This window comes from Patagioenas fasciata, chromosome 2 (genome assembly GCF_037038585.1).
Source record: "Patagioenas fasciata isolate bPatFas1 chromosome 2, bPatFas1.hap1, whole genome shotgun sequence".
NCBI classification, from domain to species: Eukaryota; Metazoa; Chordata; class Aves; order Columbiformes; family Columbidae; genus Patagioenas; species Patagioenas fasciata.
In genome coordinates, this window is record NC_092521.1 from 149905703 (window position 1) to 149922793 (window position 17091).

Below are 17091 nucleotides of genomic sequence, written 5' to 3' on the forward strand. Positions count from 1 at the left end.
CACAGCATCCCGAATCACATCAACGCGGCACCGCCGAGCGCACCGCGGCGGCTCGGAACGCGCGGCCGCCCCAGCGCCAGCCCCACGACACGGGCACCGGCACACACAGCCCCGCCCGGGCAGCTCTCGTGCGTGGCAGCCGCCCGGCCGAGCCTCCCGACCGGCCCCTCAGCGCCGGGGGGCGGCCCGGAGGGCGGCAGCCGCTGCGCGGGGCTCGGCCTCCCGGTTGCCATGCCGCCGCTCTGCCGCCCCCGCACCGCTCCGCGCTGGGCTGCGGCTGCCAGGCACCGGCGGCCGGCCCGGGAGGAGGCTTTCCCCGCGGCTTGGCTGCCTGTTCACGGGAAGGGGATGGGAGACTGCGGGGTGTGCGCGCTAATTTTTAAAGCCTCTTGCTTCTTCTCTCTCCGAAATCAAGTGGCCGAAATTGTCGGAGGAATGCCCCCGCCCCCGCTCCGGGTCTCTCGCCTTTGTTGTGCTGAGCCCGGCACCGGCGAAGGCGTCGCTAAATGAATAGTAACTTGTCTTTTAAAAGGGGGTGGCAGGTGATGCCCCGTCCCCGGCGAGCTGGCTACAGGAGGCGGTCGGCACCGTGGCGCTGAGATAGAAGAGGCGCGTTGGGGAGGTATTAAACCCCTTTCTTTCCCCATTTAATCCGCTTCCCACCCTAATGTGACTACTTCCCCGACATACTGCGTGCCGAAGGAGCCGGACACACAGGGTAGTCAAGGGCGCATTTGTGTAATTAATAAAGTAAATTATAGGGTTTTAAAAATTAATTCTACTCATTTAGTCACCAATCTGCCAATGAGGCATGGAAAACTCCCGGGATCGATAGTCGGGAGTAAAAACGAAGTAGGTGAAGGAGGTGCCTGCTGAATGGTAAAAGGTTTATAGAGGAAGTATCCGTATCTCAGGCGATATAAATATATATAAAAGGATATGTATAAATCTTTGCCTGCTCTGGCGGGGTCTGGCTTCCATCAGCGGTATGGAGGCAGCCGCCGTCTTCCTGCTTTATGAGGCTCCAAACTTTCCCTTCCCCAATACCGCGGGGCTTCAACTTCTGCTCTGCCGCATCCTCCAGCCAAAGAAGCCGGTGGCTCGCACTATAAATATTAATACTCTACGCTAGCGCGAGGCATAATTATCTTCCCTTAATTGCAAATTCAACCAAAAATTGAGCCTGCTGTCATTCAGGCACCTCTAAATTATTGTAATTAGGGCTTTTCTTAAATGTCAAGTGAATCCCTGGGCTGAATGTTAGTCCTTGTATGCAGTAGTGCAACATGTAAACCATATGCTGTGCCGCGCTGGTCCGGGAAATCCCACTGCCGGGAGAAGCCCGGCCTCCCCGTCCCGACTGCCAGGGAGAGGCTCGGCCCGAAGCGAGACGGGCTGCAGCGGCATCCGGGAGGAGCTGGCGAGCCCTCGGGGCGCCCCGCTCCGCCGGGTCCCGCCCGGAGCACGCCATCCCGTGGGGCTCTGGCGGCCGGAGAACGGCGCCCAGCCCCGGAGGCGATGCCCGGCCGCGGCTTTCCGGCCGCTCCGCGACAGCACCCACAGCCACCGTGGACCCATTTTGTTACGGCCTCTCGTTCCCCGCGGCTCCTCGGAGAACCGATGCTCCCCGACCGAGTGCTGTCCGCGGAGCCCCGCCGCGGGGACCCGCTCCCGCTGTCTGCCCCGGTCTCGGCGGCTGGGGCCGAAGCTCTCCCGGAGGCGGCGGGGGCCGTTTCTGCGACTCCCGGTCCCGCCCCCCCAGCTCCCGCCGTGCCCCCGCCCGGGCAGGAAGGACGGGGCCGCGCCCGCCGGGCGGGGTTTGCCGGGGCCGCCCCGGGGCCTTTGTTCGGGGTCGGCGGGGCGCCCTGGCCGCCCTGGGGCTCCTCAGGGTCGGGCTGGGGGTCTTCGAGCCCAAGTAGGACAGACTGGAGAGCGCCAGCTCCTCAGCTGTATGTTGAACGGGGGCCACCTTTCAGCACTGGTGCTGGGGCCGATATCTGCAGGTGCTGCCCAAACCCTGATCTGTTCACGTCATCTTTTGGGGGTGAGAGAATGAGTCGATTTCCTACATAAATCACTTGACTGGCGTGGCACTGTGTAGCTGAGCCATAGGTGAGGAGAGCAGAGAGCGCAGTGCAGCACTGAGGTGTGCAATAATGTAGTTGTGCCTCTTTCCTCAGCATGTCTCCTGAGAAGTGGGCAGAGTGCTACTCCCCATGGTGTCTGGGCTCTAGGGTCCTTCATCAGGCTCCTGAGATAAACCTTGTCATTCTCCCCAAGTTGAGGGCACTATTTCCACCAAAGGATGTGCATCCTTCTGGATGAAGCTGAGGTGCTGTGCAGAAAGGAATACCAGATTTGTGGGGCCAGCAAAACGGCAAAGCAAAAGGGAGCCCATAGTCCATGCTGAGGACATTCTTCCAGAACGGAGGGATCCTGGCACCCAGTCCCCAGTGATATGTAAGCAGCCTTTTTGTCAGATGCCAGAACATGTCCAGTTGCAGAGGTGCAGCCTGCTAGTGGTACTGTTTGTGAAGTCTTAAATCTGATGTGTTCCAGCCTGGAAGGGAGAGAACTAATGTTTTGTATTGAAACTTGGCATCAAGCTTTCAGAAATCTGTAAGTAAATTAATGCTTGGGAAGCGATCTGCCACAGCACTAAGTGTAAGAACCATGCGAGCACACCATCTCGTTAGCCAAAGAGATTCTGCTTGCTTGGTTGCGTTCTCACATTTGGTGGTAAGGCTGCATAAGGATCTCTTCCCCTCTTATCTTTAGTTTATTCATTCTTACCCTTGTGCTGCCTGCTGTGCTGTGCTTGCAGAGCTATTTGTGTGGCCATGAGTGATGCAGACTGAAGAATTGTTATAGCTATTTTTTATCCCACTCCCCAAGTCTAATAGCTTTGACTTCTACTGGGAAATTGTGCACCTCTCTTCCCTAGGCACACTCCTACACTGTATCTTCATTAACACAACTCACACGGGACTCACCCGCAGCTTCTGATGTCTCAAACCAGGTGATAGCGTGAGGGATAAATAGAATTATAATAAACAGAGAGCTTATTTTTTATGATGCTTAGTGTTCTCCCTGGGAGGTTTTTTTTTTTTCCTAAATAGAGTTGAGACAATAAAATAACATCAAAAGAATAAATGTACAAAATCAAGCACTCAGGAAATGACAAGATGAGACTTTTCCCTCCAAGTTAACGTGGCCTTACTGTAAAGCGCTTTTGGTCCATTTTGATTTTGAGATTTTACATCATCTTTGCTTCTGGACTCCATCATTTAATGCAGAAGATACCCCATGCCCTGCGAGCAAGTCCAGGTTGTGTTTTGATCACCGTTCTTCCTTTGCAAGGGCTACGGTGTTGTGTGGGCAGCAGGAGCGGGCAGTGCGGAAGGTAAACCCTGCAAGCAGCAGATCAGCATAGCTGGGGACGTGGCTTCGCCTTTGCTGCAGAGCTCATCTATCACCTGGGCTAGTCCTTGCAACAAACTTTTCTTAGATGGCCATTTTGTGCTGTTCTTATTTGTGGTCCTCAAAGAGCAGTAGAGACCTGAGTTGAAGGGGATCTGTTTGGGAAAAGCTTCTGTGTAAGTTGTTGAGAGTTACATTGTGAATCTGTGAAGACCTACAGAACATGAAGATATCACAAGACCCAGCTCCCAGAGTTTCCAGTTGGGAGATCCAAAGCTGAGGGCACTAACAGGACTTACTGTCCCTGCCCAGCCTCACGTGGGGCCTCCCCCACCCTGCCCATGGCCCAGGACCCCATGTCAGCCCAGCCTGCGGCCATCAGTCCCTGTCACAGCGATGCTGTAGGATGCTGTAGCCCCTGTCCTACTGGCCCTGAGGCAGCAGCCAGCCCTTGTTCCCTGACAAAAATCGTTGGCAAGATCTAACAATTCAGCTTTAAATTTTGCCTTTCAAGGTCTTGCATATACAACTAAGAGAATAATGCCACCTTGCCTCACAGTGATGTAGTGCAAATAATTTAGTGTTTCTAACAAGCATGAGCTAGCGAGGTGGGAAGACCAGAGAAAACCCCACAGAGAACTTACTGGTACAGTGGGAGGCTGGAGAGCCCCCACTGCAACATGGCAACAGCAGATCCTTTCTTAAAGCAACCAGAGGGGAGTGAAAAACTGGATGCTTCTCATTTTACTCTGCTGTTGTCTTGAGCAGCTGAATTGCTTACAAACTAAAAGGTCATTTGAAAGTTACCAGGCGTGTTATCTGTTCTGTAAAACTTAAAATAATATTACACTCTCTAATATTTTCCAGTGCAGAGCCTGTTACTCCCCTTTTTCCCGAAGTTTGCTTCCTGAAGGAGGATATGGTGGCAGAGTTGACCATGTTCTGGCCCTGTTGAAGTCAATGGGAATTTTTCCTTGACTCCATGAGAATCTGTATTTCATACGAGGCAGAAAAGTTTCACTCCTTGGCCTCCTTAAATTCAGGGAAGGCCTGTGGATTTAGTGAGCCCCAAGTGCTATAGAAAGCTGTTTTCTTGAGCCCGCAGATACTGTCTCTGTTTTAGGTAAACCAAATTGTGTTTTAAATTCCAATTTCAGAAGACACAGATGTGATAGTTGCCACCTATAAGCAGGAAACTATGGTTGTGTAAATGGGTCAACATGCTGCCTGGGCTTGTGCGAGAGAAGTGTTTTATTTATATTACAGAAACCATAGTTTGTTTAGAAGGGAAGTTTTAGATTAAATCTTAGTGTTTTAGGAACAGGTAGAATCAGAAAAGCTTGTGCTTCACTAGTTCTCAATCATTCTGCAGAGATATAATCTGCTGTGTATTTTATTTGCTTTGTTATTTGCAGTAGTGGTAATAACATTGTTTGCAATATTAATAATTTAAGATTGCTGTGAACTTGTGCTTAACTGTGTGTGGAAAAATGATTTGGGATGGTACTTATGCAGCCAGTAGCATACTGTCCCTGAATTTGCAGATACTATTTATTAGCAAGTTTGGTTAGAAAACCCTACCATGCAAGTATAATTACCCTTGCCCTCAGTTTGAGCTTTGCTGTGATGGCAGCATCCTATCCTGATGTGTGAATGAGTGGTGCAGCAGGAGGGATGCTCCAGGGGTGGTGCTGGCTTTATGGGGTCTGGAGTTGGAACAACAACATGGAAATGACATGCAGGTGTCTTTGGCCTGCTTGGTAGTGGAGAAAAGAGTGAGGGTGAGCTTCCAGAGAAAAGAGCACACTTTCACTGGGAATATCTTTTTGTGCTAATAGAGACTTTCTGCTGAGTACCATGACAGCAATGAAAGGCAGTTAATGAGGTGCAGAGGTCCCCTTTGCCCAAGCACTCTCACTGTGCTCCTTGCCAGAATCTAGCTCTTGCTAGCTGTGCTGGCGTGCATTACATAGGCTCAACCCAGACTTTGTCTGGGCTGAAGAAAAGGAATTATGGTAAGAGTACCCTGTGCCCTACAGCTCAGAGAAGGCAGGAGAGGAATCTTATCCCGTGGAAACTGCAGGGGGCACAGTGTCATTACTAGAGGGCCGGATAATTAGATGCTGTTAACTTGCCTTCCCTAACGGAGAGCTAAGGTGGGATGTTTAGTGGCAGAAAAGCAAATCCTGGCTTTGAAGACTAATCCGCATAAAGGTGCTGTGGTTTGATGCTGGGTTGGTGCTTTAGCCCATTGCCAAACAACAAGAGGTACCTGCTGGAATAATTTTTTTCTTGCTATGGCAGCGAGTTGCTCGAGGAGCTTGCTGGCCCAGGTGATGCTTTGGGTTCAGGGTGTATAGCATGAGGTGGTACGACTGCAGGTGTGCTGGCAGCCACAGCACTGCGAGGGCCTTGGAGCATGGGCCAGCCAGAGCAGACAGCGGCAGGGCTGAGTCAGCACAGTGCCTTCCTGTCAGCTGCCAAAGCTGGTGATGAACTGAGAGGCAGCTCCATTGGCACTGATGCAAAGTGACAGGGAGGCCTGTCAAGAAGCCCCATGTCACATCAGGAACACAGCCCCTGTCATCCTGTAACAGAGTATTTGTTCCCGTCCTCATCAAAAGGGACGCACAGTGCAGGGGGATTTGCTGAACACCCAGCACTGAGAATTTGACGGAATAGGTTCGCTTCACCTTTTCAAAACAATAAAAAGCACAGAATGTAAAATAATTATTGTCAATAGAATACTTTCTGCTAATACGTGATACTTTGAAATATATTAGTTTGGAAACTGAATGTATTCAACGATACTTCTGGATTCTTATATGCAGCTGTGAGGAGCAGATCATTCTCACCTGTTCTGGGCCAGCAGGATGAGGCGTTTGCTTTTAATGTGGGGATGGAGATATGACCGTATCTTGAATGGTATCTCTCTTTTTTCTTTCTTTTTTTTTTTTTCTCTGCAGAAATGCCTTGTATAGCTGACATCACCAGTTCAGCAGTCTACAGTGCTGAATAATCGTAAACATGTTTGTCCTACTTATTCCCCTGGAGGATTTTTCCACTTAAAATATTTAAAGGAATATGTACTTGCTGTGGCATAGGTCTATTAGTTGAAGTGTAGCTCAGCATGTAGGGAAAGATTAACCCTCCCCACGGTCTCTACCCTCTGACTTGGCAGCAACATCTTGTCCCTACCTGGCCAGCACTGTCCCTACAAGTGCTGAAGCAGCGGCGCTGGGCAAAGCCCTAAGGGGTGCTTTGCTTTCCCTCCCTCCAGTTCTGGCCTGTCAGCACCTTTCTGCAGCTGGGGCCAAGCTCTGCTGTTCCTGAGGAAAACCCAAACAAATAATCCTCTTAATCTGCCTTCACCCCTTCCAGCAGTTTCTACAGAATTGTGTTTTGTGATTGATTCTGAGCTCTGAGTGAAGCTTTGCCTTGAGTACAGTATTCATGTGGTGTCTTGTTTAGTGCCCAGTATCTTGAGGGCACATACTACCACTTTACCTTGTGTTTGTGAAGTTTCCCTTTTCTACCCAAACTCCTGTCCCTACAAAAATGTGTAGGAACTTTGTAGCTCAAAGCAATCTGTACTCCTTTGTCAAATTTGGTTTAAGCTGGCCAAAGGGTTTGGACGATTACTGGGTCATACAGGCACAGAGACACATGGTGCCTGTGCATCCTGGTTTCCTTAGGAAACGAAGTTAAAAATGACATCCGTATATTTTCCTAAGATCAGAAGCCAATTTATTACATCTGTGTGCATGGGGAAATCCTTCCTTTATGACTCCTGTACTTAGTGGCAGAAAGCTTACATGCAAAACTTGAAACAGATAACAGCTGTCTTAATGAGAAGCTGCAAAACTTATGGGCCTGGCTAGTGTCCATAAAGAAGCTGGGCTGAAAACCAGTTCCAGGGTCAGAAAGGACAATGGCTATCCAACCTGACTTAGCTATGCAGTTGTTCCTTGGCTCACAGTTTTACGACTTGTTTTCCAAATTTTTATCACTTTTGTGCAACTGTCTGTAAGGAAAATGAGAGATTTGGAGAAGTGGCCATCAGGACTGCATGTAGTAGAGGTCTCAGGAGTGAATTGTACTGTAGAAAAATCAATTCCTTTCACTCAATATTTCCATTTGCACCTTTATGCCACAAGCTCATATTCTGGTGCTTATTTGAATGGACTCTGAAGCTTCCCTCTGAGAAACTGATTTTCAAAGTAGTCTCCTGTCCTTCTAGGATCACCTATGTTTCTGATTTCCATTTGACTTTTATGAAATGTCCTGTAGGGCTGTGATCATTTAGCAAAGCTCATAAGAAGAACATATTCCCTTCATTACTTTCTACAGCCCTTGCTTTTAGTGCCCTGCACAAACTCTACTGACCTAGATCTTATGGCATTGTGTAGATCACAAATAAACTGATAAATTGATAGACAGAGAACTAGTCGCAGAAAGATCACCCAGGAAACAGACCCTTTCAGATACTTGCTTATTTAACTACACCTTATTATTCAAAGTTCTTCAGTAAGATGGTTTCTAATACATGTATGCCTTATTGTCTTTATGTAAAGCAAGTTCTGTCTGTTGTGTGGTATTGAGTCAGGTGCCTGGGGAAGATCCAACTGTACTGTACTGATGCAGCTGTCTACTGGATTCTACTCAACTGCCTACCAATACCAGGCCAAATAGTCCATACCTTCAGAGTAAGTTTTCTGTGTTTTAAAATAAGGAGGCACAATTTGACATTTTCTGGTATTGCGCAGGGAACTGGAGCTGTCCAGGCAGAGATTTCGGTGAGATGCTTGAGGTGGGACCAAGGGCTGTGGGTGATGTTGAAACACTGTGGAGGATGGCGCAGAAAGGGGGCAAGCATGAGGAGAAAGCTCATACTCCTGCTCAAAGCAGGGATGGGATCTAGGGTTCCTAAATCTCACCGTACTTTTCCAATCACCAAATAGCTGAGAAGTTCTCTAATGAGTCATGCCTTGTGCTCCCTTCCAGTGCTGGTCCACTCAGATGTAACAACCCACTCCTGCTTCCAGCTGGTTTCTTACCTCTGTTGGTAGGTGTGTTGATGGTGGATCTAAGGATGTTCACCCCAGTGGCGAGCCCTGTGGTTCAGCATCAGTCCATGTGATACAACTTCTGTTTTTGGGGGGGTTGCCTTCAGTAAAATTTCTTCATTTGTTGTAGAGGTGGTATAACCATTGTGTGATGATTAAGGCAGTCAAATGATGTTCTAGAGAACTGGAGCCTACCTTTGCCATTGCTACAGGGATCTACATTTTCCTGGTCAGATTATTTAAGACAGAACTTCTGTATCACTGTTTTCATGTTTGTGAAATAAACCGGTCAGAATGCTAAACAGTCAAAGGTGGAGTTGACAGGATGATAGCTGTGCTTTGAATCTATGAAGTTCTATATAATGTCAAATACTTTGAAAAAAACAGGCCCTTGGCATCTCAAATTACTATTTATTTTTCCCCTAATCTGTCTCCAGTTCACAATCTGTAAAATGGGAGTAATTATGGTGTCTTCCATCTAACCTAGGAGGTAAAAAAAAAAAATTAGTGAAGCATTTTGATACAGCAATGAATGTCCATAAGGAACTGAGTAATTCCTTTTGAATAGTAGAATTTCAATAGCATGTAAAAATAAAGTCTTGGATTATACCTTGAATAACAGAAAGAAAACGAAATGCTAGGCTTCTGTTTGTTAAATTAATGCTGTCTTCTCTGCATTGAATAATGTAGAGATCTTGTGGCAGAACAGTGTGCGATCATGTCATCAGAGATCCCGTATTAAAATCTGATAAATAGGTGTGCATCTGGAGGCAAAGCAAAGTCACAGAGCTATCTAGTTCTATTATTTTCTCGAATCTAGTGTCACTGTTCAACTAATGTGTTAAAAGTTTTGCTTCAAGAAACTACCTGAAAGATTATTTATCAGTAAAACAATATAAATAACATAATGAGCTGTTCTGTATGTCCACCTCCCCATACTCCCCTCCCTGCCTGTTGCCATATACATGTCGTAAATCCTCTACATTGTTGCTCTCTAAGGAACTGTGCAACTGGTTCTTTGTTCGTATGTCAGTTTGCATATGCAAATGGCAGGATGCCATACATTTCAGCAGCAGAAAAAGCTGTTTCTATAATCAGGAAAACTAGCAATTAATAAGGTGGGAGTCGGAGCAGATACTGCTACAGGCAGGAACAGCAGGCTTTTGTACCGTTTCTCCACGACTTTTCGTGTCTCCGCTTGGGTTTTAAAACTGTTATGTAGCTGAGGCAGCCCCTGGTTGCTGTCTTTCTGGTTAATTCTGCCTTTTAAGGGCTCGGTACTATATAAATATGCAATTGAAAACTCATTGACTCTGAAAATGAATTTAAAGGTGGGGAGACTTGATTTGAAAAAAAATATGTAACTGAATAACAAGCTTTTAGAAATCTTGGTTCCTCAGCAGATGTCTTTCTCTCCAGGCTGTCTTACAGCTGAAAGAGGGAAAATAGGAAACAGGAACAACTGAGGCAAACTTTCAACAGAAGTGTGCATGTGTGGGAGCTGGGAGATGCTGTGTAGAGGGGCCATGAAGAGGAGATGCTGCCTTCTGGACATTTGCTCTGCCGTGCTTTCTGTATATACTTCCACAGAATCCCTGTATTTATCTACTAGCACTCTACCCTGATATAAACTAACGCATTTTGCAAATGCTTTTGGATCGTAGCATGGTATTGAAAAGGAAACACAGATGTTAGAGAGCAATTCAGAGAGGAAATGAAAAGAGGAAAAGCATCTGGAGGCTTGAGTCTGGGCTGGAGCTCTGGTTGTTGGTTGATTTAGTAGTTCTCGGTCTTTGCAACCAGATCTGGCCTTTCTACTTTTGAGTAGGTGCCCTGAAGTGTTCCCCAGCATACCGGGCTCTGCTCTGGATGTGGGACTGATCACCGTGTGAGTTCGAGGCTTTGGAGGAAGGACAGACAGCCAAATTGCTTTGACACTAACTCCCATTGCAAAATCCACAGCCATGAGTTTTAGATCCTCTGGTGATGTTGGTGACCAGAAACAGTGTCCTGTGTTTGGAAAGGTTTGACAAAGGACAATCACCCAAAGAGAAGAGAGTCTGGGACTCTTCTCTACCCAAGGGTTTTGCATTTCAGTCACTGCTCTGAGTTCAGGTAAAGCTGGTAAACCTGCTCCTTTTATAGTTTTAATAGACAGGCTTGTGAGCACCTGCACAAGAAACTGTTACACCACCTGTGGTGATGATAAATATTTTATATTCTGCAGAATTTGTGTCTTAACGAAACTCTTGGGTAACCAAGAGTTACCTGCGTGTTTCTGTTGTGCCTTGTGCCTGTTTTCTGAGTTTGTGCAGGCTGTATCTGTATATCTGAACCTGCCTGACAGAAGATTATTGGGTTATTCAGCTTCTCTCAGGCTGAGGAATACAGAGCTCAGGAACAGTTTTATGTCAGAAATAAAGAAATGCAATGTTACTGTAATTCGCTGTTATTTGTTGTGGGTTTTGTTGCCTTAATGTTCCCACAGCTCTGTACTCGCTCTCCCTCAACCTCTCTTTGTCCTCAGTGAAACTTGAGATTTAATGAATGCTAAGGCTTACATAGACGACCAGTCTCTCTTCTGAGCTATGTTTTATTATTTAAATAAACATTTTCATATTTTTCATCCTTCTGTTGACTTTCTCAATGCATAGACCTAGAAATACTGAGCAAGTTATCTTTTACTAGCAGGGATGTAGTTTATGTCTCCTAATAAGTAATATAGGTGTTATCTGTGTTTAATGTAGAAATGTCTTCCTTTCCTTTAGCTTTGGTGCTGTATATTTTATGCTGTCTAGATCTAGACAAACTTAAAAGCAACATGGAAGACATTTGATGGAGATCAGCCTTAAGGTCAGTTCTTTGTTATCTTTGGAGTTTGCAGTGAATGGTTTGAAGAAAAGGGTAGAATCAGTGAGACAGGAAGGTGCAGAGATTTACTTTCCAGATTTTTTTTTTCCAATTTATATTCAGAGTGATCAAAAAGCCTTGTAAATATAAATTGTAAAGACAGATTTTTTTGGGGGAAAGGGGAGGAGTGAGTGGATGGGGATGTGTGTGTGTGCACGCGTGTGGTAGTGTTTTCTTCCATTTTTTTTCTGTTAGAGGAACATTTTATTCTGCTCTGGGGTATTGACTGTTTTAATCCTCCAAACACACTATTCAAACCTCCTTGAGGTTTCTGCCAGGGCAGTTAATTCAGGCTCCTAGGACTGCAGCGAGAAAAAAAGTATGTGAATACATGTAACACTTGGGGAGGCCAAAGGTATTAAGGGTTCAGGGAGGGGTAGGTCCGTGGAGGGCTATTAAATGTAATGGTCCAGATGCAACTGTGGTGTTAGCAGAGATGTGGACTCTAAATGAAAGCTGTTGGGTTAGATCAGGAGATTTTGAAGTATTATGTATTTGGGTTTGGAGATATTTTTACTTAGTATGTGGGTTTTTTTCTGGATAACAAAATCATGTGTGAGTGTTGCAAGTGTATTGGGTTTTTTATTTCTCAAAGATAGAAAAGAAAATGAACCCTTTATGAAGCTTCCTTTAAATATTATAATATAACATACAGGAGAGCAGAGTAGCTTGAGGTTTAGGCAGGCTAGGTAATGCTCTTTTTTGAGCGACTTGTACTGTTCTTTTTGGAAATCAAATAGAGTTTTACCAACAGGTACCATGAACAGGACTGAGCCTTAAATGCTGAAAAATTAGCAATGCTAAAAGCATGCAATTTAGATAGCCACAAATTACATACAGTAACAAAAGTGAATTGAGTACCACTAGCAGAACACACAGAGGAGTGTACATGTAGGTTATGGTGAGATTCAGCATTTAGAGGAAAAATGATGAAAAGAAAGAATAAAAGCAAGCTGCTTATGGAAATAATTTTCCAGCTATCCTGGGTCATAAATAATTTGTGCCAAAATGTGAAGCACTAAAAATATTTCTTCAATGCATGTTTGATTGTTCTAGTATTGGCCCAAGCCAACTGTTGTTTGCACAACTGCTATGTGCATAGGTTGCATAATTTTTAAAAATTGTTATCCCCCCAAGTATGATGCAGTATCTATCAGCTAGGACACAGCTAGGACAAAAATTGGAGCTTTTATTTTTCTTCATAAAACCAAATGACAGCGTTCTTGACTCCACGTGAACAAGAACATGTGGTTTTCTTTTTTTTTTTTTACCCTGCATTCATTGTCTTTTAAAGATAATGCAAGTTTTGATGGTGCCTTTATGTGCCATCGTTCTCTTCATAATGTGAAAAATGCTTTCATGTTTCTGATAGGGAAATGATAATTTGCAATCTTGAAGAGATTGTCACATAAAGGAGATTGCATGTACCGAACTGCATATGCTGCACAGATGAGGTAATGTCTGCGGTGCACACTTGAGATTAACCTGGTTGAAGCACAGAGTACCATTTTAATGATGAATTAAAAAACAAAGAGGGGCGTGTGTGTGAACATATTACTTTGGGCAAAAAGGTGAAATCCTTCTCTAAGAAGGCTGAGCGTGAGAGAAAAATGCTATGCTGCAGAAATGAGCTGTAGAATTAATCCATTGTCAGAGTGAGTTTGGAGAAAAAGGGTGCCCTCCCAAGTTGACATATGACTTCATGAGGGGCTGAAGAAATGCTGCAGAGGTGTAGAGGGGAAACAGATAAAAATAATTCCAGTTTCTTCTTACCATCGGACTTCCAGGTGTTACGTGTTTTCTTTGCCTCTTGAGTCTAATAAAGGACTTGTGAGAGTCAATGAAAATATTTTTGCGTCCTATTTTTCTGCAATAATACAAATCTTGAGGAAAAAATGAAACACCATGGTAGTCCTAAAGGCATTTCTTCAGATGATATAGGTTGCAAATTATTTCCTTACAGGGCAAGAGGTATAGTCTTACATCATAGTTCAGCTTTTAAACCACTTTTGATATATTTTCACAAAACTAAGACTTCACGAAATTCAGCTGCCAGACAGTTTCAAAATCTGCTTACTATTGCATTTGATAAGCTATGATGAACCAACCCTTACAAAAATAATTTAGATATTATCAGTGCATATACTACCTGAAATAAACTGCTTTATATACAAAGTGGAAGAAGAGTGTGTTTCACTGCACTGAATCTTTAGAAATGTGGCACAGTATTGGTGGATATCTGTATTATTTTTAGCAATTGCTGATATTTTGTAGCCTAATGACTGAAAATTTTTACCTTTTCCAGATATTAGGAATTTCAGTCTCTGATGTGTGATTACACTTTTTATTTATTTATATATATTTATTTTAAACTGAAATAATAGAATAATGGAATCATGGAATCATAACGTAGTTTGGGTTGGAAGAGACATCCAAAGGTCATCTAGTCCAACCCCCTGCCATGAGCAGGGACATCTTCAACTAGATCAGGTTGCTCAGAGTCCCGTCCAGCCTGGCCTTGGATGTTTCCAGGGATGGGACATCCTAAGCTGCTTCACTAACATGCTCCATTTATCACAACAGTCTTAAGAGGGTGCCTTCAAAAATAGATTTTGTGTAGCTGCACAAGTGGAAGGAAAAGCTGACATGTAGTCTTTGTTAATGGAAAAAGGTTAATTTTATATGTTAAATTTCTTCTGTGGATAATCACAAATCTGAGCAAAACCTCAGTTGTCTGCTGATGTACCACCTCCATGAGTTACAGAGAACTACGTTACATTAACAGGCTGAACAATTATGTTAATATGAAAGTCCTTAAGTAAATGTTTATAACGTGGAGGAAGCAGCTATAATTAAACAACTGTATATAATGCCCATAGTTTTATGCCAGCCAGTGAGAATCCTTTCCCCTAGGAAGGCAGGTAGAAATACAGACAGAAGCACGATTGAGGTCAGGCAACTCTAACTCAAGGATTTCTTCTTCAGAATCACAGAGTCACAGAATGTTATGGATTGGAAGGGACCTTGAAAGATCATCCAGTCCAATCCCCCCACCGGAGCAGGAACACCCAGATGAGGTTACACAGGAACGCGTCCAGGCAGGTTTTGAATGTCTGCAGAGTAGGAGACTCCACAGCCTCCCTGGGCAGCCTGTTCCAGTGTTCTGTCTAACCCTAACCCTAACCCTTCTTACTGAGCAGAAGTTTCTTCTCAAATTTAAGTGGAACCTTTTGTGTTCCAGTTTGAACCCATTACCCCTTGTCCTATCATTGGTTGTCACCGAGAAGAGCCTGGCTCCATCCTCGTGACACTCACCCTTTATATATCTGTAAACATTAATGAGGTCACTCCTCAGTGTCCTCTTCACCAAGCTAAAGAGACCCAGCTCCCTCAGCCTTTCCTCGTAAGGGAAATGCTCCACTCCCTTAATCATCTTTGCTGCCCTGTGCTGGACTCTCTCCAGCAGTCTTGAAGTCAAGCTGCAGCCGCAGGCGAAAAGTGATTTCTGTTAATGCACCTTCCTGCACAGCATCTCGAGAAGTAAGCGGAGGGAGATCTTATTGCTGGTTTTGCTTCACATTACAGTTCAGAATACGAGTTAGTGTCCTTGCATCTCCCAGGCCAAACACCATGAGCACCACAGCTGCCATGACGTGTTGTACTGAGCTGCCGAGTGACGGCTGCCACAGCATTTGGTGTGTGCAGGGGCTTTCCCGGATAGAAATTGCTACGATTTTACTGTGCATAGCATGTGCAACGAGGCTGAAGCTTCTGGGAAGTGTTGGATTTACTGTAAATGTGCAATAAATTTGGCACTCGGGGAGTGTTTTGGGCTTACTGTGAATGTGTGAATCAGTCATGCGGTCTGTTAATGGCAAAACTGAAGCTTCCAGGCAGTGCCTGTCTTATGGTGTGTGAATGCACAGTTAGAATCACAGGCTGGTTTGGGTTGGAAAGGACCTTTAAAGATCATCTAGTCCAACCTCCAACCTCTCTGTCATGGGTAGGAACATCTTGCACTAGATTAGGTTGCTCAAAGCCACAGCCAGCCTGACTTAAACCACAGCTTCTCTTTATGTCCAATATAAACGCAGCCTCTTTTAGTTTAAAGCTGTTGTCCCTTGTCCTATCACAGCTGACCTGGACAAGAACTTCAGAAATGCCTTTCATTTCCAAATGACAAGTAGCTGGACATGGGGACGTGTCCAGGGAGACCTGGGCTAGGGCAGCACATTGCAGATTGTTGCAGAGCAGGTTAGTGGCTTCTGGCAATTTGGGACACTTCAGGGTTTGTCTTAGGTGTGTTGTTCCTTAAGGGGAAGATTGCGAAGTACTAACCTCCTGTAGAGAGAGTAGGGGGCTGTGTAAGATCAGAAAAAAAACCAAGTGTGTTGTTTTTTCACTATGGCTTTGGATTGCCTTCTCATAAGCTGTATATGAGACAGTGATGGAGTGGAGAATGTGGAGCTCCTCGAGAGGCAGCGTTTCTGGGTAGCAGCTACGGATGTGAGTCCAGACTGGGCCCTCATGAAAGCAAAGTGTGCTGCTGTCTCACTGTACATGTGCTTTGCCTGTTTTAATATGTCAGCTAGAGAATGGATTTTTTTCTTTTTTATCTCGATGGGAATAATCTTGCTGCCTAGTCTTGAACCTGGAGGCTATTTTTAATTTTCCAAGGATTTCTTTCTTGATGAGGTGATAACCTAAAATGGCACAGGAGGATCTGATGCAGCATGTTTTCATTCAGGGGCTCTGTTTTGTAGTCAAGCCTGGTGAAAGAAAAAGGAAGCTTGAAAAGAAATCAACTTTATAGATCTAAAGATGTTCACTTTTCTGCGCATGTGTATTTATGGTTTTGAATATTACACTACAAATTATATGCCAAAGGAATACATCGATCTCATGTGGTCCTCCAATGGGTTATACATTTCCAGAATCTTAGTGTATATGTAGAACTACACATATTGCATCAAGAGCATCTCAGAGAAACAGCCAGGGAAAGCTGCCCAGTAGAGGACAGAAGGGGGTTTGAGGATGGACTCCTGACAAAACACTGAAGAGGACTGGCACTAATTACAAGGTCAAAGCCCAAACAAAAGCAAGAGGGCAGAAGGAATGTCACCACGTTAGGAAATATGCACTGACAGCTAATGCTGCTGCTGAGGCTGGATGTTTCGAGCACAATAGTTGGTAGCTGTCCCAGGACCAGCACAATTGGTGCTTCTGCCCTAGAAACAGCTGGCTGTGGGCGGTGAAATTGCTGCCTTAAAATCAAGACAGGCTACTACCATCCTTCTTTTCCGTTATTGTTTTTCTCTAGAGTGATGGTGACTTCCAGGGGCATCTTTGATAAAGTTTTCCTGGCACTGTCACAAAAGGTAGCTCTAATTTTTTGCACTTGGTTTCCAGAACAGCTGCCTGCTTCTTTCTGTTTGCAGCCCCTACCCATGCCCCAAGGACATGATAGGAGACTGGGAGCTCCTGGAGTCAATAATTAGTCCCCTAACTGCCATAAAAAGAAAAAACAAAATCAATCTCAGTGAATTTTGGCATATTTTTCTAGTTGATGTGAATGAGATGAAAGGGATGGCTGACTTTTGTGACCTCTGCAGGATAACTGTGTTTCGTGTGTTGCATGAATGGGTGTGCCATAGCTGCAAAAATGGGAATTGACACCATTCTGCTCTTTAACAAC